At 34.7% G+C, this 24,059-nt stretch overlaps 1 protein-coding gene and 1 long non-coding RNA gene across 3 annotated transcripts in view; one reads left to right on the top strand and one right to left on the bottom strand.

The window, feature by feature from the left end:
• LOC136398835 (uncharacterized) overlaps positions 1-10,491 on the top strand; it is a 28,149-nt gene extending 17,658 nt beyond the window's left edge. Inside the window, exon 3 of the long non-coding RNA XR_010750057.1 lies at positions 10,413-10,491. This is a non-coding gene — a long non-coding RNA (uncharacterized lncRNA). The remainder of the gene's footprint in view (positions 1-10,412) is intronic.
• Positions 1-24,059, bottom strand: part of NKAIN2 (sodium/potassium transporting ATPase interacting 2) — a 1,047,208-nt gene that overhangs the window by 470,232 nt on the left and 552,917 nt on the right. The gene's annotated exons all lie outside the window — the stretch shown is intronic.

Below are 24,059 nucleotides of genomic sequence, written 5' to 3' on the forward strand. Positions count from 1 at the left end.
ATAATTTTTCATAGTAGTCTACAATAATTCTTTGTATATATATGATGTCTGTGGTGATTTCTCCTCTTTCATTTTGGATTTTGTTTATATGAGTCTTTTCTCTTTTTTCCTTGATGAGTCTTGCCAAGGGTTTGTCAATTTTGTTGATCTTTTCAAAGAACCAGCTCCTTGTTTTGTTAATTTTTTCTACAGTTTTTCTGCTCTCTATTTCATTTATTTCTGCTCTGATTTTTATTATTTCCTTTCTTTGGCTGGTTTTGGTTGTCTTTGTTCTTCATTTTCTAGTTCCTTAAGGTATGAAGTTAAGAGGTTTATTTGGGCTCTCTCTTTTTTGTTCATATAGCCTGAAGTGATATGAACTTCCCTCTTATTACTGCTTTTGCTGCATCCCAGAGATTCTGATATATTGTATTGTCATTTTCATTTGTCTGTATATATCTTTTGATCTCTGCGCTTATTTCTTCTTTGACCCATTCATTTTTTAGAAGTATGTTGTTTAGTTTCCACATTTTTGTGGGTTTTTTGCCTCTTTTTTGCAGTTGAATTCTAGTTTCAAGGCTTTATGATTAGAAAATATGCTCGGTACTATATCAATTTTTCTGAATTTGCTGATGTTATTTTTTGTGGCCTAACATATGGTCAATTCTTGAAAATGTTCCATGTACATTAGAGAAGAATATATACTCTGTCGCTTTGGGATGAAATGTCCTGTAGATGTCTATCATATCCTCGTGCTCCAGTGTTTCATTTAAGGCCAATATATCTTTATTGATTTTCTGTTTGGATGAATGACCTAGAGCCATCAGTGGTGTATTGAGGTCTCCAAGTATGATTGTATTTTTGTCAGTTTTTGTTTTTAGGTCAATAAGTAGCTGTCTTATATATTTTGGTGCTCCTTGGTTTGGTGCATATATATTAAGAATTGTTATGTCTTCTTGATTCAGCATCCCCTTAATCATTATGAAATGTCCTTTTTTGTCTCTGATTAGTTTTGCTGTCTTGTAGTCAGAATTATTAGATATGAGTATTGCTACGCCTACTTTTTTCTGGATGTTATTTGCTTTGAATATTGTTTTCCAGCCTTTCACTTTGAATTTGTTTTTATCCTTGTTCCTTAGATGTGTTTCTTGTAGGCAACATACAGTTGGATTTTCTTTTTTAATCCATTTTGCTACTCTGTGTCTTTTTATTGGTGAGTTTAATCCATTAACATTTAGTGTAATTATTGACACATGTGGGTTCCCTATTGCTATTTTATAAATTGCTTTCTGTTAGTTTTGTATCTTGTTTGATTCTTCTTTTCTGGTTTCTATCATTTGTTTTTGTTTGGTTGTGATCCATACTTCTTTCCTCTGTTGCTACCTTTTTTAAGTCATGTGCATCTGTGGTGTTTTTTTCAGGGGTGGTTACCATTAAGTAATGAAAAGGATACCTACCATGTTCATTGTAGTGCACTATCTTATGAGTGCTTATGTGCTCCATCATCCTTTACTACTGTTAATCTCTGTCCTCCCACCCCTTTTTTTGTTTTTGTTGTCACAGTTTAAATTTGGTTTTATTGTGTTCTTGGTGGAGTTTTTACTTGTGGTTTTGTTCTTTGTATCTGGTTGGAAAACCCCTTAGTATTTCCTGGAGTGGGGGTTTTCTGATGATAAATTCCTTCATCTTTCCTGTATCTGTGAATGTTTTTATTTCTCCTTCCTATTTGAAGGATAGCTTTGATGGGTATAGTATTCTTGGCTGAAAGTTCCTCTCTTTCAGAACTTTAAATATTGGGGTCCACTATATTCTAGCTTGTAGAGTTTCTTCTGAGAAATCCGATGATAATCTAATAAACCTTCCTTTATATATTGTATTCTTCTTTTCCATGGCTGCCTTGAGAATTTTTTCTTTGCTGTTGGTTTGTGCGAATTTCACTATGATATGCCTTTAGTAGGTTTGTTGGGGTTAAGAAAACTCGTTGTTCTGTTTGTTTCTTGAATTTGAGGCTTTAGTTCTTTCCATAGGCTTGGGAAGTTCTTGTCTATTATTTGTTTGAATATGTTATCCATTCCATTTTCTCTTTCTTCTCCTTCTGATATACCTATTATTCTTATGTTAGTCTTTTTGATGGAGTCAGACAATTTCTGTAGGGCTTTCTCATTTTTTTTTTAAATTTTTGAGTCTCTCTCTTCTTTTCTCTGTTATGCCTCAAGTTGCCTGTCTTCTATGTCACTAATCTTACCTTCTATCTGGCCTGTTCTATTAGCTAAGCTTGTTACCTTGTTTTTCAGTTCATAAATTGAGTTTTTCATCTCTGTTTGATTTGTTTTTATAGTTTCAATTTCCTTGGTAATAGATTTTTTGTGTTCGTTGTTTTTTGAGCCCCTAAATTACCTTTTGGTGTTTTCTTGTATATCTCTGAGTATTTTTAGGATTTCTATTTTAAATTCTCTGTCATTTTGCTCCAAGGTTCCCAATATTTTTTTTCTCCATAGATTTTTCCTCATCTATCTGTGCTACATCTCTGTCTTTTGTATCCATGATATTCTATTTCCTTTTCCTTAATGGCATCTGAGGATGGTCTTGTTAATAGCACTGAGAATTAATAAAGAATAAAAAGGAAAAAATGGAAAAAAATTATTTCTTTTTTCCCCTCTTTTCCCTTCCTCCTTGAGAAAATCCCATGATAAACTGTGAATTATATTGTGCTAAATGGAACATAAACTACCTATAACAGAGGGCCTGATTTGGGGAGATGTGATAAACATGCAAAAAAGGAAGTAGGGACCCACAAAATGAAAAAAAGAAAACATTTGGATCAAGAATAAAATTATTTGCTTGTAAGTGATGTTTTACTGAGAGATCTAATGAGAGGTATAAGAGGGAAACAGGAAAAAGAAAAAAAATACCATTGTATTAAGTGGAATAAAAACTAAATACAATGGAGAGCTGGGGTTGGGGCGAATGCTAATGAGTTAATAAGCGAAATAAAAAGCGCCCAAAATGCCACAAAGAGAAAATTTGAGTCCCAAATAAAATAATTTGTTTATGAGTGTGGATTTAATGAGAGGAAAAGTAAAGGAGAAAAGAAGAAATGAATAGAGAGGGAAGGAAAAAAAAGGGAAAAAAGAAAAAAAAAGAAAAAGAGAGAGTTAAGGGTTTTGGAGCGTAACCCTCATAGAGAGAAAGGAAGAAAAGAAGGAAAATGGGAAATGTAACACTTATGGGTAATGTAGTTCAAGAAGAGAAAAGAATAAGATGGGCAGAGAATAAAAGGACCAAGGTGGAAGAGAAGAAAAAATAATAATAAAGAAAATGAAAGAAACAAAAAAAAGTGGAAAAAGTTATAAAGTCTGTGGATTTTTCTTGATTTTGAGAGGTTATATTCTTTCTTTTTTTTTCCTCTCCCTTTTCCTGGTCAGTGGCTCTGTACCCAAGGCTCTGCCCCTGTGGTATACTTAGGTAGAAATTTGCAGTTGATGAGTCTTTGTTGCAATGTTATATATTAGGCTTCAGTCTCATTGGTAGTTGGGGCTCGTTAGCATTCGCAGGCTCCAACAATGATAGAGTCCGTTTTCCTGGAGCCTCATTCCTAGTCTCTCCTTCCTGAATTAGCAGCCTGATGATCCAGCTATGAGGTTGACACTGCATCTGCCTGGAGAGTAAGAGGTTCAAAGAGCTGGCAAATCCCCACTCTATCCCCACTCAGTGCAGGGCTCTGGGTAAGGCTCTGCCAGTCAGAGCCATGAGCATAAACAGGCAGGACTGGGAGCCAATTGCTCTCAAGGTGCCTTTCAATGAGCCTCTAGGCATGTCCCGTATGCCTCAGCACTCTGTGGGACCACTCTCCCCAGGCTTTTTGCACTTTGTAACCTGTTTTGGCTGGGAAGAAGATGCCCTAGTCACTGCCTGCAGAACAGATCTTAAAGGCTGCCAAGTTTCTCTTTTTAACGTATAGCCCTAAGTATGAAAGCTCTGCCAATCAGTGCCACCAGCTTAATCAGGTAGGGGGGCGTGTTGACTTCTGTTCAGATCCCCAGGTATATCTAGTTAAATTTGCCTTAGTGTTAGTGTTCCGTGGTATTGCTCTCTGCAGGCTTCTTCCTTGTTAAAAAGCCTACAGCCTCGCCTATCTAACTTCTGCAGTGTTCTCTGAGTTTTTTTCTGTGGGAATATGTTTTTCACCCTGTATCAGCTGACAGAAAGTTGCTCCCACCCCGACGTGCATAGCAAGAGGCACTAGAAAATATCACACCTCTTGTCTTAGATCGCTGAACTGAGAGAGATCTTGTCAGTTAGAGCCATGTAGGTCAGTTGCGAGGTGAACACACTGTGGGTTAAGCTAATTTCAGTGATTGGATCTGCAGTTCTGCTCTGGAGTCAGTCTGCAAGCTGCCTGCGTGCCCCTCCCCCTAGCGCTTCAGTATTTTTTTCTTCTTAACATTCAGATGTTAGCCTGAATGAGGTGAGGTTAGCTGGGTGAGGTGCCCTGCCCGCCCGGAGAAGTTCAGGTGTAGGGAAGTTCGCTTTTGCGCACTCCCCACACTCTGCTGTTCAGGGTGCAAGGACCACACCAAGACTCTGGTCACAGCCCACCCAGAGGCCTCTGACCCTGCCCTTCTGTCGGGGAACACAGGTGCCCACTCCCGGGGTGCTAGGAGGAACTTCTCACACACTATCCACGCTCGCCGACCAGGATATTGGGGCTAATGGCGGCCGCTGCTCGCCAGCCTTTGCCGGACCGGTGCGGGCATTAGCTCACGTGGGCTGAGTCACCGCAGGCACACTCTTTCCTCTGCTTGGACATCTGTGCTGCAGCCTGGCTCCCTCCACACCCTTTGCCCCCCTTAGCCTCCACTCTCTCTCAGTCCCAGGTGAAAGCAGCCTTGCTCAGGTTAGTGAGGAAGGCGGAGTGTTCCTTTCTCCATCTTATTTCCTACAGGGTTGATTATACCTTCGTGTTCAGTGTGTGGGTCTTCCCGATGCTCCAAGGATAGATTTTTCTGTCACTGGTTGAAGACCTTGTTGAAATTTTGGGAAGAGGTATTGGGAGTGCTTCTCACGGTGCCATTTCTCTGATGTCACTCTTATCAATGTTTTATAATTTTCTGAGTACAAGTCTTTAACCTCCTTGGTTAAATTTACTACTAGGTACTTTATTTTTTGTTGTTGTTGCAATAGTGAAGGGGATTGTTTTCTTAATTTCTCTTTCAGACAGTTCATTGTTGGTGATTAAATAAAATAAAAATGCCTCTGATTTCTGAGTATTAATTTTATATCCTGCCACCTTGCTAAATTCATTTATCAGGTACAGTAGTTTTTTGACTAACTGTACTATAGGGTTTTCTATATACAATATCATATCATCAGGGAATGATAGTTTACTTCTTCTTTTTCAATTTGGATGCCTTTTATTTCTTCTTGCTGTCTGATTGCTGTGGCTAAGACTTCCAGAACTATGATGAATAAGAGTGGTGAAAGGAGGCACCCCTGCCTTGTTCCTGATCTTAGGGGATTGCTTTTAATTTTTGCCCATTGAGTATGATATTGGCTGTGGGTTTGTCTTAGAAGGCCTTTATTATGTTGAGGTATGTTCCCTGTATTTCCACTTTGCTGAGAGTTTTCATTGTAAATGGGTGCTGGATTTTATCCAATGCTTTTTCTGCATCTATTGATATTATCATTTGATTTTCTCCTTCCTTTTATGTGATGAAACACATTGATTGATTTACAAATATTGTACATCCTTGCCTCCCCAGAATAAATTCCAATTGATCATGATGTATAATTTTTTTCATATATTGCTGTATCCGGTTTGCTAACATTTTGTTGAGAATTTTAGCATCTATATTCATCAGGGATATTAGCTTATACTTTTCTTTCTTTGTAGTGTCTTTGCCTGGTTTTGGAATGAGGATTATACTCACCTCATAAAAGGAGCTTGGAAGCCTTCCCTCCTCTTGAATTTTCTGAAATAGCTTGAGAAGGATAGGAGTTAGTTCTTTCAATATTTGGTAGAATTCACCTATAAAGCCCAGGGCTTTGATTTATTAGGAGTTTTTTGACAACTGTTTCAATTTCATTTGTTGTAATTGTTCTGTTTAGGTTTTCGAATTGTTTCAGATTGATTTTTGAAAGATTATATGTTTCAAGAAATTTGCCCATTTCACCTAGGTTGTCTAATTTTTGGCATACAGTTCTTCATAGTATTTTCTTACAATCCTTTGTATTTCTGTTGTGTCAGTTGTTACTTCTCCACTCCAATTTCTAATTTTATTTATTTGAGTCCTCTTTTTTTTTTTTTTTTTGGTGAGTCTGATTAAAGGTTCATCAATCTTGTTTAGGTTTTCAAAGAACCAGTTCTTGGTTTCATTGATCTTCTGTATTGTTTTCTTAGCCTCTATGTCATTTGTTTGTACTCTTATCTTTAGTATTTCCTTTCTTCTACTTCCTCTGGGTTTTACTTGCTGTTCTTTTTCTAGTTCTTTTAGATGCAGGGTTAAGTTGTTTATTTGAGCTTTTCCTTGCTTCTTAAGGTATGCCTGTAATGTTATGAACTTCCTTCTCAGGACTGCTTTTGCTGTGTCCCACAGATTTTGAGTTGTTGTATGTTCATTTTCATTTGTTTCAGGAAATATTTTCTTCCTTGATCTTATTGTTAAGCCATTTGTTATTTAATAACATGCTGTTTAGTTGCCAAGTATTTGAATGTTTTTCAGCCTTTCTATTGTAGTTGATTTCTAGTTCCATGCTATTGTGGTCAGAGAAGATGCTTGATATGAGTTCAGTCTTCTTAAATTTATTGAGACACATTTTGTGTCCTAACATGTGGTCTATCCTTGAGAATGTATCATGAGCACTTGAAAAGAATATATATTCTGCTGCTGTAGGATAAAAGGTTCTGAGGATATCTATTAAATCCAGTTGTTCTAGTGTGTCCTTTAAGTCTGCTGTTCCTTTGTTAATTTTCTTTCTTGAGGAACTATCCATTGATGTTAGTGGAGTATTAAAATCCCCTACTACTATAGTATTTCTGTTGATCTCACCCTTTATGTCTATCATAATCTGCTTTATGTATTTATGTGCTTCTATATTAGGTACGTAGATATTTATAATGGTTATATCTTCCCGTTGGATTTCTCCTTTTATCATTATGTAGTGACCTTCTTTATTTCTTACTATAGCCTTTGTTTTAAAGTCTATTTTGTCAGATATAAGTACAGTGGTACCTTGAGATACAAATTTAATTTATTCTGTAACCGAACTCATAAGTCAGTCAACTTGTATATCAAACTTCTGATACTGGGCCCATGTGCCAACATGCCAACTAGCGGCAGCTTTACAAATCATGACTCTTATCTTGAAATTTCGCATGGATCTCAAGCAAAAATATGGACCGAGTTACAGCTTGTATCTTAGAAAATTTGTATGTTGGTCTATTTGTATCTCAAGGTACTACTGTATTGGTACCCTAGCTTTTTTTTCATTTCCATTTGTATAAATATTTATTTCTATCCCTTCATTTTCAGTCTATGCATATCTTTTGTTTTGAGGTAGGTCTCTTGTAGACAGCATATATATGGGTCCTGCTTTCTTATCCATGCAGCTACCCTATGACTTTTTTTTTTTTCCTGAAGCTGGAAATGGGGAGAGACAGTCAGACAGACTCCCGCATGCACCCGACCAGGATCCACCTGGCATGCCCACCAGGGGGCGATGCTCTGCCCACCAGGGGGCGATGCTCTGCCCCTCCGGGGCGTCGCTCTGTTGCGACCAGAGCCACTCTAGTGCCTGGGGCAGAGGCCAAGGAGCCATCCCCAGCGCCGGGGCCATCTTTGCTCCAATGGAGCCTCAGCTGCGGGAGGGGAAGAGAGAGACAGAGAAGAAGGAGAGGGGGAGGGGTGGAGAAGCATATGGGCGCTTCTCCTGTGTGCCCTGGCCAGAAATTGAACCCGGGACCCCTTGCACACCAGGCTGATGCTCTACCACTGAGCCAACCGGCCAGGGCCAACCCTATGACTTTTGATTGAAGCATTTAACCCATTTACATATCAGGTTATTATTGATATGTAGTTGTTTATTGTCATTTTATTCTTTAAATCTACATTTCTCTTTATCTAGATTTTTTTTCTTTGCTCTGTTTACAACAGGCCCCTTAACATTTCTTGCAGCATTGGTTTGGTTGTAATAAATTTCTTGAGTTTTTTTTTTTTTTTTTAATCTGGGAAGCTTTTAATTTCTCCCTCAATTTTAAACAATAGCCTTGCTGGATAAAAAAGTCTTGGTTATAGGCTCTTGTTTTACATTTCTTTGAGTATTTCTTGCCATTCCCTTCTGGCTTCAGGTGTTTCTGTTGAAAAGTCAGATGTCATCCTTATGAGGGCTCCTTAGTAGGTGATTGACTGCTTTCATCTTGCAGCTTTTAGTATTCTTTGTCTCTTAAACTTTGGTATTTTAATTATGATGTATCCTTTAATTATGATGTGTAGGTCTCTTTGGGTTTCTCCTGAATGGGACTCTCTGTGCTTCTTGAACTTGTGTGACTTTTTCATTCATCAATTTAGGGAAGTTTTCAGCTATGATTTCCTCAAACAGGTTCTTTATCCCTTGTTCTTTCTCTTCTCGTTCAGGAACCCCTATAATGTGGATGTTATTTCTCTTTATGTTGTCACAGAGCTCTCTCAGAGTTTCCTCAGACTTTTTGATCCTCTTTTCTTTTTGCTGATTTGTTTCTGTGTTTTCATTTATCTCAGTTTCTGATTCTATCATTCTATCCTCTGCTTCATCCAGCCTGCTGTTGATTCCTTCTAGTGAATTCTTCATTTCTAATGTTGTAATTATCATTTCTTATTATTTTTTATGATTTCAATGTCCTTTTTGATGCTTGCTATTTCTTTATTTAGGTGCTCATTATGTCCATCCATTGTAACTCTAAGATCCTTAAGCATCCTAACAATCATTATTTTAAACTCTGCATCTGTTAATTTGGCTACTTATATCTCATTCAGTTCTTTTTCTGCAGATTTCTCTTGTTGATTCATTTGGCTTGCATTTCTCTCCCTTCCCATTTTTCTGTGTGCTGATTGCAAGCTTGCTGGGTTAGGGCAGCTGAGGTTGGTACAGGGAATGCTGCCCCTCCTCCAGGGCTTAATCCCTCAACTTCTGTTGGTTGCTTGGATTTTAATTTTCCCTAACAATGTGAGCCACATAAAAGTTTTAATTTGCCTGCTGCTTTTTTTTTTTGAGCATAGCAGGAAATTTTTGTGATTAGGACACGGGGGTGGTAGTGGGTGTATCTTGCCCTTTGGCCCCAGTTCAAAATCTATCCCAGCCTTTTTTTTTCTGTATGGTAAGTCCACAGGAATGTGGTGGGTGTGAGAATGGGAAGGCATTGTCTATCCAGGTACTTTCTAGGGGTGGCGCACATTCTCAATATCAGAAGGAGGAGGTGTAACTCAGGTCTCCCCAGAAACCTGAGTCACTGCCCCTCTCCTTTACTTCCTCCTTTCCAAATGCCTTTCATGCTGAATGGATCTGGAGAGCTTTCTGAAGGTGGGTCAATTGGACTTACACTAGGCTCATGATGGACATAAGGAGTGCCCCCTCCCCTGCATATGACCATCTCAGTATTGGAGAATGATTCAGCACAGATGTTCTTCTCCCCATCACCATTTTTGTCCCTGTGCCTTGATTCCCCCACTCTCCTCACACAAGACCAGCTCTCTCAGCTTGTTTAATCCCCAGAGCCCCAAGCAAGTGGCTGTGAGAGAGGATCTCTGTGCTGGCCCTTTAAGGCTGCAACCCATTCTATGCAATCTGTTTCTTGCAGACAGAAATCCTGCTCTTCTCCCCACTCAGTGCTGTCAGGCTATCTCCCCCAGTCTCTGGGTCTCTAGGCTGGGGTTTCATCCCTGGGGCTGAGGAATCCCACCTCCCAGGGTCTCTCCCCCTGCCATGAGAGTTCCTCTGGACCCTCAGTCACCCCTCACTCCTAGGAGTGGGGGAGCCCCCACAGCATTCCCACACTTCCTACCAGTCTCAGTGTGGTCTCTTCTGTGCTTCTTGGTTTTCGAGTCCTGTTCTTTTAGTCCAAAGTTGGTTTTTTATGATGATTGTTCTTAAATTAACTTGTAATCCAGTTTGATCCTGGGAGATGGCAGTTTGTATGTCTGTCTACTCTGCTGCCATCTTAGAATCTCTGAAATCTATATTTTATAGTTCAAGTACCTTCAATGATCCTGTATCATGTTATATTTTTGGATACGTTTCATTGTGGATTCTAAATATACTGGATTACATGCTGTTCCATGTGCATGGAAAGCTACTTGCTACCTCTGTGTCTTTTTATGTGCTATTCCTTCATTGTTTAATAATTTTTATTCCCTAGGTACTCCATTTACTACTTATCAATATTTGTTTTTTCTTCAAAGGTCAACTTAAATTGCACCTCCTGAATGATATTCATTTGGAATCGGCTTAGTCATGCTTAGTGCTCCAGGAAAATCCTGCTTGCCCTATTTTCATTCCATATGCCTTATCTCTATTTGCATAAACTCCTGCAAAAAGGGACCATTTAAAAAGTTATGTTTCTGTCAGTAATTTGTTAAGTTAGTACTTTGCACAAAATAGGTACTAAGAAAACATTTTGTATATCAAGGAAGAAATGAGGAGCAATATGGAGAAAATCTTGGTGTTTTCAGTTGCAAAACCCCTTTTACCCTCCCAGATTTGGTTTTTATGAGTATGCTAAGATCACTCAGAGGAGTGAGGACTGAGAGCCCAACTTGATGAGTCAGTATAATTAATACTAATGACTCAGCTGTTTTCCAGGTGTTGGGTTCATCTAAATGCTAGACAGGTGCAATTCTCAGAGATACTAACGTAAGGGCAAAACTAAATGGTCTAAGACAAAAGGGTTTTGAGAGGCTGTTTGACTGGAGAGCTGGGGACTAGAAATAAGGTAAGGAAGCTGAGCTGACAATAGTATAGATCCCAGTTTAAGCACAGAGATCTAATGAGACAGCTAAGTTTGTTCGGTATTATGATGTATGAATTCATCTCAAAAACTTTTTATATAAAAACTAACATCAATACTTATTCAATTGCTTTGAAGATTTGTATTTTAGTTTTAGAATATAGTGAAGTACTGGGTCCTATTTTAAGAGTAAGAAGGTAAGAAAAAAGAAGTTCCTAGAGTTTCCTGTGACTTTGTTCAAGTGACTAAGAAAAATAAAAGAATGACTAAACAAAGTGTTTTATCATGTCCTTTGTTCATGATGACACATTATGCCCTCCTTACTAAAAATGGACAGCTAAATAAGCAGTATTTACTAAATCCAAAAAACAACATAAGTAAATATTGGTAAGAGCTGATGAAACACACTGTATTATATACACTAAACTTCCCTAAAAATTTGTCATTGGTAAGCATGCTTCCTAATGGGGTAAAAGAATGTCAATGCTGTGAAAAATCTGTTTTACAACTGAAATTATATTTTAAGCTTATTTAATGTTGAAAATATTGTCTTTATCCATGTCATAAACATGGCATGGTCACTATTTCAATATCATATATTGAATAATAAGAATCTGGAATCTTTATCCAGATTAATTTAGATATTACTTATACTTTGTTACTTACATTTATGAGTATATGCAAATGTAAATTACACTTAGTCTGGTTTTAAAAATATCAGACTGAAAAATACTATGTTTTTGTCACCAAAATTAAGATTTTTATGGAGGGATAGAGATGATAATGGATCACATTCAAATAAATGTCATATAGAGATTAAGAACTTGAGACCTAAAGTTTGGTTTTGTTGTTTAAGAACTCTATGGCTATATTCAAGTCATATGGTGTCACTATGCTTCAGTTTCCTCAAATGTAAATAGTCTTTACAATAGTAGTAAACTTGCATGGGTTTATGTGAGGATAGAATAATATATTTTAAATAGTCAATACTTGAGTTCTCATGACAGGTTGCCATTTTATTATGACTATTACATTACATCATCATATCTTCTTGTGTAAATAATAAAGCAATAATTCCCAAATTTTTTTCTACTTAGGTTATTAAAAATATACTTTCTATATAAACTTATGCAAAGCCAGTTAGCTCACAGGCACTCTTTTTATTAAATATTTATAAGAGAATTGTCACGCTTAGTGGTGTGGCAACACATTGCTACAGAGGGTAATCCTTAATTTGTATCATTGTCCAAAGGCAGGGCTTTATCTAATTTTACTGTATCTCATTTAACTTTACTCATTAACTTTCCCTCATTTAACTTTTTATACCATCTTTCTTCATTCTCCTATCATTTTTTATTATGCTTTTTTGGTCTTGCTTTTCTAATTTTAGGAACTTCCATTTATCTAAATCAAATCTCCTCTAACTAGATTTTACCTGATTGGCTAAATATTGAAGATTTCACATTCCTTTGTAATTGGGTCTATGAGTTATTTTTGCCAATAAGCCCTATTGTTCACACTGTTCAAAAAATTACTCATCATAATTATTTAAGAGTGTGAAGATGTGTACTAACTCATTCCCAGTTGCTACAGCCAGTTGATGTGATATAATTGACAATTTCTCAGTTTGAATGTAATTGAAAATGATGTTCTGCCTGGGAGAGATAACCTAACAGGATAGCAAAGTCTCAAGCTTGCCAGATAGCACCTAACTTATAGTTTCTGCTATAAAACTAGCTTTTCTTTAGCCTAATCTTTTGTTATGGGGAGAAAAAAAATCTTATATTTTATATTTTACGTAAAAATTATGAGATTATCTGTAATGATAGACAAATCCTTTTGTATGATGAAATTTATCCATTAAGGGTTGATTTCTGCAGGTGTAAGTAGAACATTTAAAAGGTTGATTTAACTTGAGTTTCCAGCTAAATGGTTAACATTATCAACTGAAAAAGGTAATTGAATCATCATGGGTTCCATATTGTATTTGTGGCTGTAATGAGGAAATCAAATTAGCTGTGTAAGAAAAAAATTAGTTAAAGCTGTCAATCATAATAGGCCAAAATATTGGCCAGACCCAGAGCCACAGTGATATTACATGTCACAGTTCCATAATAACTAGAAATGTAGTGCCTCAGATGAAAAGAAAGATAAACATCGCTTTGGAAAATAATGAGCCACACCATAACATTGCCAATGTTACTTCTTTTTCTTACAATAGATCTGTATAAAATGAAAGTCTAGAGTTTTTAAGTTATAAAATATAGTTAACGTACATAAAGCACATGAATCTTAACAGCAGTTTTTTAGGTTTTCATATACACATTCTTTATGAAAATAATTCCTTCTTGCATTATATAATCAAAATAATTCCTTCTGTAGAAATTCTGGAAAAAGGATGTTATCATTTCAGACAAATGAATTTCTTTTTATCTTTCTCACTAATTCACAATGATTCTAAAATTAATTTCAGGAAAACAGTTGCATATATATATTCATATAGAGAGAGGGGAGAGAGAAAATAAATGATCTGAATCATATTACTGAATTTCTCTTAAAAACCACCACAATTTAGAAAACTATTATTCAATAATATTATTATAATTATTAGAAGATGAAAGTGGATAGTACAATTTAAATACTGGCCACATGATTCCTTAAGTGCTTAACTTAAAGAGAAGTTTGGCTAGTGAATTAGTTCACATTTATTAAGTACCATCATAATGCACATGACAATTATAGACACAGAAAAACATTATAGGACATAAGTGAGTCACTTATTCCCTAAAATGAGTTATATTTATCATTGAACAGCAATCCGTGCAATCTATAAAATGTGTTCTGGTATGATTTTTTAACTAGGGAACAACACTGGTATTAACTCACCAATATCATTTATATACTTCTAATATAAAAGTAATAATGTAATCAGTTCTAATAAACTGTGATAGAAGTATTCTTAGGAAGCACTGGATTAGGAAATCATTTCTTAAAACAAGTTTATAAGCAACAGTTTAGAATTATTAAGTTACATGTTTTAATATTAACAATGAAGGTATTTTAATAGATATAAATGTGTACCCATAAAACAAATATTCTTGATCAAAATAATTAAACTATATTCATCTTTTGTTGAAAGTTAGTTATATTTTAGCAAAACTGCCCCAAGCAAAGCATCTTATTTGCTAAGTCTTGATCAGTTTATAACAGTCTGACTTGTGATTTAAATTCTACTAATTCATAAATCCTGTTATAACTAATTCATACTATAAAAACTTGTCCCTTAGGAGAAATACCTATAAAAACATGTTACCACAACTTCTAATTTGATGAGAGATGATCTGATTAGGTAATCAGACAGAATCTGTTAGAAACCTAATTCCAAGCATAGTTTGTGCTGCAGACAATACAAGAAGGCAAATTTCTACCTTCTCTTTTCTACCAATGCTGCTATCATACACTCAAGCTTTCTTGTGATTTTATATTTATGTACACATTGTAAAGCTGGCATAACTTAGTTCATTTTAAAGTGAGCTTTATATTTTCATCAAATTAAAGAAATATCTTACAGAAAATATTTTAAATCTGAACTTCAGAAAAAGAAAATATAATACTTAAATATAATCACCAATATTATTTATTTATTTTCATAATTTTTCTATAACTCTGTTTCAATCATGTATGTTTAAATTAAACATGAATCTTGTTCATGTTTTGTTACCTAATTTTTTTCACTTATCTGAAATGTCTCCTTGAGTATTCTGCAACATATATGTCAATTCAGTGATGCACTGTGAGTTATTCAACTAATTCTCTATTAATTACCCTTCTTGTTTTTTGTTCCATTTTAATCAATTTCTAGATATTTGGATTTATGTTTAAAAATGTTTAGTTTAGTTTGACATATTATATCCTACCTTAATATAGTTTGCTTAAATAGACTATTTCTAAGACAGACTATAAATGAGAAAATATCCAAGGGGCATGATTTTAATAAGCATATAAACATGACTCTTAAGTTTTATGTAACTCCAAATCTCCAAATAAAAAACTATCCCCAAAGGTATTCTTTTTTCTTGAATCAAAAAGTGAAAAATAATTCCCTTTGAAAAGAACAATGAAACTCTTTCAGTATGCAGACACCTATATATGACTAATTTCTTTCTTTTTAATTTGTGCAAAATATTTTCTATGAATATATTTATAGTCCTAGAGCCCTATGGCTAGGGGGAGCCAATGAAAAGCAGTTCAATATAGTCAAATCTGTAAGGCAAAGTTCAACTCAGTGGCCATATGTAAACATAAATGTATATTTTTCCTACAGTATGCTAAATTAAGTGCTTAAGTAGTTTCTAGATTGCATATATTAATTTGGAGATAATAATACATCTGTAATGTTTAGTAATGAATTAAAAATACATAGTTAATTTTCCATTTTAGAAGCACTTTTTTTTTCTTCAATTTACTAAACGGCTTTGCATTTACTATCTCAAAAGCATGGCTCATCTCTTCCAGCTTCAGGATTGCTTTTGTAAATTAGATAAAAATGCAAGCAAAACAAGAAGCAATTGTTTCAATTAGAAATGTTTTTGGTTGCAAGTAACATAATACTGAATGAACTACAGGTAGTTTACATCCAGGGTTTTTTAAATCTTTTTTCATACACAAAGTCTGGAGTGGGCTACTGTTGTCTCAATGTCCCTTTGTTGCCATGGCTCTTGGTGTGTACCTGTGGAATTTTCTTTCACAGCTACCACACCTGCAGGCAGAAAGGTAAGTAGTAGAAAAAGTCCTTTCTTCTGCAACACTTAATTTTTTTTTTTTTTTGGTCTTGTATTAGACTGACACCTGAAGTAAACTTCATCCCTCTTGGATGACATTAGATTGTGTGAGCTGACTATAAAGTTCTCCCAAACATTGAAAACTACTACAACAATACAATTTCCTAACTGGTTTTGAATAAGAAGATTTCCCTCAAAATTTTTACTGGGCAAACTTTTTTCTCCCTACATAGTGACAGTATAGATATTTACCAATATTTCATGTGATATCTGTCTTCTGAAAGACTGTTTTCTTGGTTGGATACTGTCAATAGTAAATGACACACCATATTTGTTGAATACTGCTTGTTATAATGGTATTTTGGGCTCAAGTGTTCTAATATACTAAGAAGCCCAGATAAATGAAATTCTTAAAGAGTTAACCATATATTCCAAACTAAATGTTATTAAATCAATCTTAGACAAACTTAAAATGATCAGGCTCTTAATTAAATACCTTTATTTAAAAGCATATTACATAAGACAGAGTGTTGAACATAGAAAGTTTACCCTTAAAAAAACAAAAATAAATCATCACAGAACATAGGTATTATTTTATTTTTAAATCAGCCAGTTTAATAAGAAAACATCTCTTACAAGTACCTGGTCCATTAGAGCATAATTCAGTTTTAAATCATGCATCATTTGGTGATACAAGAGATATTCTAAAAGTAGTAATATTGTCCAGTAAAAATGTCCTTGTTGATTCCACTTATACCTTCTGAAGATAAAAATGTAAAGTTACAAGCTTTGCTTATTAATTAAGGTGTTTGGTTTTAATTGAAAACTTTGATTCATAAATTAAATAGTAATCAACTAGTGTTCTTAATAATCACTTTAGCAGTTTTCTTAAATTTGCTTAATTTTATTTTTTATTTTAATTATGGTAGGCAGAATGATTGCTCCCTAAATGTGCCCCACGATAATCCCTAGTATCTGTCAATATAGTGAACAATGAATTACTTTTGTGATTGCATTATGCTATAGACATAAAACAGGCACATTATACAAGTTTACCTTAACCTAGGATATTATCCAGGTGGATCTAATCTAATTACACCGGTCTTGAAGCAGATAACTTTTTCTGGCTAGTGACAGAAGGGGAAGTCAGAGACATATGAAGCACTTGAGACCTAAAACCATGCCAGGTCATCAGGCAGCAAAGAAATGAGGACTTCAACCCAATAATCAAATGGTGCTGAATTCTTTGAATACTCTGAATGAGCTAGATGTGAATGGTCTCCCCACCCCAACCTCTGGGCCTCAGACAAGAGCCCAGGACAATCGCTGTCTTGAGTTTTGTCTCATTAGACCCTAAGAACAGTATTCAGTCAAGCCCACCTGGACTTCTGTCATGCAGAACTATGAGAGAATAAATGGGTGTTATTTTAAGCCTCTAAGTTTGTGGTAATTTGTTATGCAACAATATTAAACTAATATATTAATATGGAGGTTTTCAATATTTTATAAAAGATTTTTAACTGTCAAGTAATTTATCAAAAGAGCCAAGTTTTATAAATACATTGCATACTGAGTAGACTGGATTTAATAGAATTTTCAGTCTGACTTTTGTTATATGTATTTCCTTTTGAATTCTAAGACATTCTGATCTATTACCTTAATTTACTTATACAGAATTCTAGAAATATAATTATTAACATCATTTATTTAAATTAATTATTTAATAGAAAAATATATTTAGAAGTTAGGAGATCTGGGTTTAAATCCTAACTCCTTAATGACTCTACCTCTGTAATCTGAAAAATATTGTTGTTTCCATCTACTTTCAAAACTAACATTCCTGGATGAATAAAAGCTGATTTTATTGTTATTTTTCTGGAGAAGTACATCCTCTTTCACATAACAAACTTTAGCTGCAGTGCCTATGGGCTAGTCCAACAATGGTAAAAGCAATAAAAAGAATATTTTACTTCTTGTGTCAGCCAATCATGAAATGATGGACAGTCAATCATTTTTATTGGAAATAATGATTGCAGAGTGATATCAACCAAAAGTATTAACACTGGCAATCACTTTTTGTATTATTATACAAGAACTTTTTAAATAAAAGATGTATTCATCATTTCTTAAGGAATATATGTTGAGAAAATCCATCAGGCCTTCTAATGGCCATCAAGTAGTCACATTATTTGCAAGACTAATATGGTTTGATCAAATGTGGTGTTGTCAATAGGTAGGGCCTTGGAGAATATGTTAAAATTATGCTTAAAAACTCATAAATTTTAACGTACATTTAGTATTAAAATGACCTTTGAATGAGACTTTAATATGTATTAACTTTTACAAAATATGAAAAAAAAGTCAAGTAATGATCATCTGAAAACACCAATAATAGTACTGTTTCATCACACATATTAGTTTCTTCCAATTTTTAAAAAATAACTTTAAGGCTAAAATTACTGATTCTTAGCTTATCTCCTTCTTAAAAATGTTTTATCTAATTTAAAAGTAAAATTAGCCCCAAATCAGCATAACAAATCAAGTTTTATATTTGGCTTGTATATTTATTATATCTTCATGCAATAGGTTATTCTTCATCAAATTACTATGACAAGTCTATGACTATTTAGCCCACGTGTTCAGAGTACTGATAAGGCCATGGTCTTGTATTGGAAGCCCATATAGGATCCTTGGGGTTTTTCTTGGTACTTGACTACAGACTTAGCAGAGACATGCCTTGTAAATACAAGATTACAAGGTATTATAAGTGTATGTAAAGAACAGTAAAAATCTATCCCAACAACTTATAAAATTGTGTGTCCTTATCATTGGTGCATCAGTAGTACCATATTCATTCAGAATTATAATTTTGTAATAGATCCTCCTTGTAAATCATAAAAAGTATTCATTTATATCAATAAAACTTATTTCTGTATACAATTTCAGGGTGACAGACACATATTTGGAATAAACAGAATTCAAATAGCATCTGAGAAATCAGACTCTAGTGAATGCTGTGGGCATGGCCAAGATGCCCCTTTAGGGCTGAGGCACTGATCATTAGCCAGCTGCCAGAAGTGTTCCCTGTTGATAGCTCACAGCTAAGTCCCTCATTGGAATTAACCTCAGTCAAAATGAGCTGCCTTATTTATGATTATGTTCACCTCCATGAGCAACCCTCCATCATCTCATGACTGGTTGATACTGATGTACAAAGCTCCCAGACCCTGTTTGCAATTCAGGACATTTATGAAAGCACAGAAAGAGTTCTGATAATTTTTAGCTAAACTGCCACCCAGTTACTTTAGACTTTTGATGCAAGAGACCAACAGTGAAGAAAAGGAGTCACACTTCTGCCTGGGGGACTGAACCCTGATTGTGAATGGGACCAGGGAAGAATATGTTTGGCTTCCAGGTAAAACAGTAGGGCATTTGTTGCTAATTGTCTACCTAGTTTTGATAGTAATACATGGTGGAATAGCCTCATTTTACAAGCAAGGTGAAAAGTGATTTAGATCCCTTAAGTTTGAGAGTCTAGATTACCCCAATAGTAAGCCACCTAGATGGATAACTAAAAGTCCAGAGAATATAGATATAATGAACAGCAGAGAATGGAGACAAAGAATGTTGATTTTTGTCCCAAGACCATCTGTAACAGTGGGGCTGTGGTTTGTTCCACTAATCCTATAAATTTACCTTTTTCAAAGACTATCTGTAGGGGCTGTTTTCAGATGGGATGACAGTATTATCTGAAGCAAGTGGATTGTAGAATGTAGGTATGGAATTTAGAGTAACCTGTGAGGTGCCACCCAGATCTCCCCTTTAGCGTTAAGCACTCATTCTTCCACTGTGGCCAGTTAATGTCTCATAGTTGAGTTCCTCTCAAGGAACTGCCCCCTGGTCAAAGGGAGTTGCCTCATTCAAGGCCATGTCCCCCTTCTGCAGGAAGCCTTCACCCAGTGATAGGTCTATGGGGGAGTACAGAGGGATGTTCACCATACCCCCAAATTTAGATATATGTGAAAGATCATTATGGCTTTAGAGAGCCCCATAACACCAGACGGTGCCTGTGTTGTAACTGCACTATAGTTCCAATATTGTATCTTCTGGATCCTGTTCTTCTTCTTAAGAGCATTCTCCAATAAACTTGCTATTTGTAAATCTCTGTCTCAGAGTTAATATCCAGGGAAGCTGACTATGAGCGGAAATCACTACAAAACACAGCAAAGAGAATGCCCTCTGAATTTATTCAGAAAAAAAAAAGTAAATCACTTTGATGAAAATACCATAAATATAAACAAAATAACACCATAAGAAATAAGCAGCAACAGGGCTCAATTACATGAGAAAACTTATAAAGTAGGATCAATATCTGAAACATTCTATTATTTTATAAATACATTAGATTATTTTTAAAAATCACACAGGTTATAGCTATTTTAAAGAGTATATAGTACAAATATCTGACAATGTATCTATATTGTCTGTACCATAATCTCAATAAAGCTAGTCCCCAGAATGTATGTAGTACAAAGATTCTTGCATTCATTTCTGGCTTCTTCACCTGTGTCTTCCTTTCCATTGAGACTGTTTTTTCCCTTTCCTGTTCTTTCACTCCCCATGCTCACCTACAGAATCCTATGCTTTGCCTACACTGAGAGGGAAGTGATGATATGCTATGTTTTACAATTTAGCTATTATTGTAAATATTTAAATGTTTATTTTTGAAGAAAATGATGTAAAAATGTTCATTAAATAAATCACTATATATCTATATTTTCATTCCAAACATATTCTCTTTCTCAGTGCAGATTAGACAAAAATAATAGTTATTTGTGAACATGCCCAATTCATATTCTAATTATTTTTTCCTATGCTTCTTAACTTTTCTGCCATTTTATACTTCTATGAATATAACATAAAATGGTTCTTGACATTTAAAAATAAGAATAGCTGTCATTTATTATCAATTCAATCAGTACTAAATATTGCTAAAACAATGTTATATGATTGCCTTGTTCTATGTTCAAACAATCCTATCAAGTAGATAGAATTATTCACATTATAAAATTGATGAATAAATACAAGACTAGGATGCTTGTTATCATCTTTTCTAGCCAACTTTGTACTAGCTATCCTAGGCAGCAGAGGAGAATACAAAAAAATAATTATTGGGAAGGAAGAAATTTGCATTATTCATAAATGATATAATTATTTATAAGAGATTTGGTAGACAAATTATTAGAATTAATTAAGAGTGTGACAATTAAGGATGATCAATGTATAAAATCAACTGTATAAGAAAATATTTTAAAAGCTATTGGTTTGGGGGCTCTCTCTGGCTTATACTTGAAATATATAGCTATGAAGTTTTCTCTCTAAACCTTTTAGAAACCACACATATCAACCAAGGTAGGAAAAGAAAACACAAAAGTATCTTCAATAATACTTGTCGATAAGGAATAATCACATAAACCCTAGAATATGGGTGAACAGTTTAGCAATGGAAGCTACAGGAAATGAAAAGACATTTCTGATGAGTCCCCTGAGCCACAGAACTTCTAAGTCATAAATAAATCACTCTGAAAGGCAAGAACCTTCCAGTTTACAGAATCCTGGGCTTCAGAGTCTTAGAAAGGAAAACAAAAGTTTTAGCACTGTATGTGCTAAAACTAAATGGCTCGGGTCACTAAGTGGGAGGAGGGGAGCATATGGAGAACAAAGACACAGCTGTGGTCATATATGCTCATGAGTAGGGTTATCTGATTCAGCAAATAAATATATCCTAAGGGACACATTCACACACAAAATATATATTTGCTTTTTATTAAAAAAAAATCAAATTATACCAGGCTTCTATAGTTTATCTGGCAACTCTCAAGAATCTCAGATATATCTGGAAGTATACAGCCTCACCCTAGAGGAGCACTACTGGAAGTCAAACAGAAATGAACAACACACGAAAATTGTGGGTAAGGAAAAGATAAATACTACAGGAAATGGATCCAGAGACAACAGATCCCGGATAGTCCTGTAACTGCAAAATATGTCTTCTAAATACAGTATGAGAGAACTATATTAAAACATAAGACTCGAGGAGGCAAGTTTACTGAGTTAGGCTTACCTCTGAGACAGACATGGCTACACAGAAAAGCCATAAATTAAGTCATTCAGGTAACACAAGGGGAGGCACACCTGCACTGGTGATGGGGTCAAGGCTATTTTCATCCATTTCTGCTTTCTCTATAAAACAACCTCTTCCTAAAAGTTCTGAGAATTCTATTTTATTCAAACAAAAAATAAATGAAATCACCGCAAAATGTGGCCATAAAAAAATGAAAACTAAACTCTATATTTCAAAATGAGCTAAAAATTCTAAAGAAAGCAAACCACTGAAAGGACAATAAAATTTAAAAATAGAAAAGCTCTGAGATTAGATGGCTAGACAATGCAAAGATGTGAATAAGAACTGACAGTTCTCGGCCCTGGCTGGTTGGCTCAGTGGTAGAGTGTCAGACTGGCGTGCAGGAGTCCCGGGTTCGATTCCCGGCCAGGGCACACAGGAGAGGCACCCATCTGCTTCTCCACCCCTCCCCCTCTCCTTCCTCTCTGTCTCTCTCTTCCTCTCCCACAGCCAAGGCTCCACTGGAGCAAAGTTTGCCCGGGCGCTGGGGATGGCACTGTGGCCTCTGCCTCAGGCGGTAGAATGGCTCTGATTGTGGCAGAGCGACACCCCAGATGGGCAGAGCATAGCCCCTGGTGGGCATGCTGGGTGGATCCCGGTCAGGCGCATGCGGGAGTCTGTCTGCCTTCCCGTTTCCAGCTTCAGAAAAATACAAAAACAAAAACAAACAAACAAAAAAAAACCTGACAGTTCTCAAGAAGGATTAAGGGGAAAAAATATTCATATATTTTAATGACATTAAAAGGTATAGAACCAAAGAAAATTAAATTGCAGGTGGATAAAAGGTATATTTAAAAGTATAAAGAATATTATAGAAATAGAAAAGATATAAAGGGGATTTAAAATATTATATATATAAATATATATATATGTATATGTATGTATTTTACACACAGTGAATGTCACCAAGAATGAAATAAAAATGAAACACAAATATTTAAATATTTAAAAATATTTAAACTTCTAATTCAATAAAAAATTCTTGAAATAAGAGAACTCAATTCTATATATTAAAAAATAAAATTAATTTAAAACATAAAGGAAACATGACAGTAAAAGTATTGATTTTTTAAAAATTGAAGTATAATTAAAATACAAAATGCATAAATTTTAAATCTACAGTTGAAATAGGTTTTATTGTATAAACTCATGTAAGTAGCATCCCAATAAAAATATAGAATATTTAGCATCCCAATAAATATGGAACATTTAGCACCTCAAACCTAAGGTGACTAACTCCTTTGATTCTATCAATACATCATAGTTCTTCTTTTCCTAGAGCTAAATGTAAATGGAATCAAAAAGTGTACAATGTCTGGTTTCTTTCACCTCACATGGCATTTCTGAGACAATTAATATTATTCAATATGTCAGTAACTTGTTCTCTTTTACTGCATTACATTTTATAAATATCTAATGTGTTAATCCATTCATCTATTGATGGATATTTGGCTTTTTCTTGCCTTTTATCTATCATAAATAAAACTGCTATTAACATTCATGTATACTATTTTCTAGGGCCTGTATTTTCAATTTCTTTTTGGTGGATTGCTGGATCATAAAGTTTATCATTAAAAAATATGTTAAAAACAAAATAATCATGTGACTATATTAATATAGAGAATCATTTAAGAAAATTGAACACTAATTCATGATTTTTAAAATCTTGGAAAAATAAGAATAGCAGTGAACTTACTCAATGTGATCAAGAACATATAAAAAATACCTATACCAAAAAATCACACTTAATAGCGAAAGAATGAATACTTTTTCACAAAGATTAGGAACATGGCAAGAATGTTTTCACTCTTTCTATTAAACAGAATACTGGGAGTTTAGTCAGTGCTAAACTATAAGACAAATAAAAGATCACAAAAAAATAAAGAAGATTGTCCCTATTGTATAGAACATGATTATCTATTCAGAACTCATAGGGATTCTACAAAAATCCTTCTAGTACTAATGAATGAGTAAGAGTAGGTTACAGTCTATAAGAACAACATATTGTAGTTCTGGATATTGGCAATAAACACAGAAATTTAAAAAATAATACCATGTATAATCACTCAAAACACTCCAAATACTCAGATGTAAATAAAATAGACATGTATAATTTTTTATGGTAAAAATTACAAAA

This window comes from Saccopteryx leptura, chromosome 3 (assembly GCF_036850995.1).
Source record: "Saccopteryx leptura isolate mSacLep1 chromosome 3, mSacLep1_pri_phased_curated, whole genome shotgun sequence".
Classification (NCBI taxonomy): domain Eukaryota; kingdom Metazoa; phylum Chordata; class Mammalia; order Chiroptera; family Emballonuridae; genus Saccopteryx; species Saccopteryx leptura.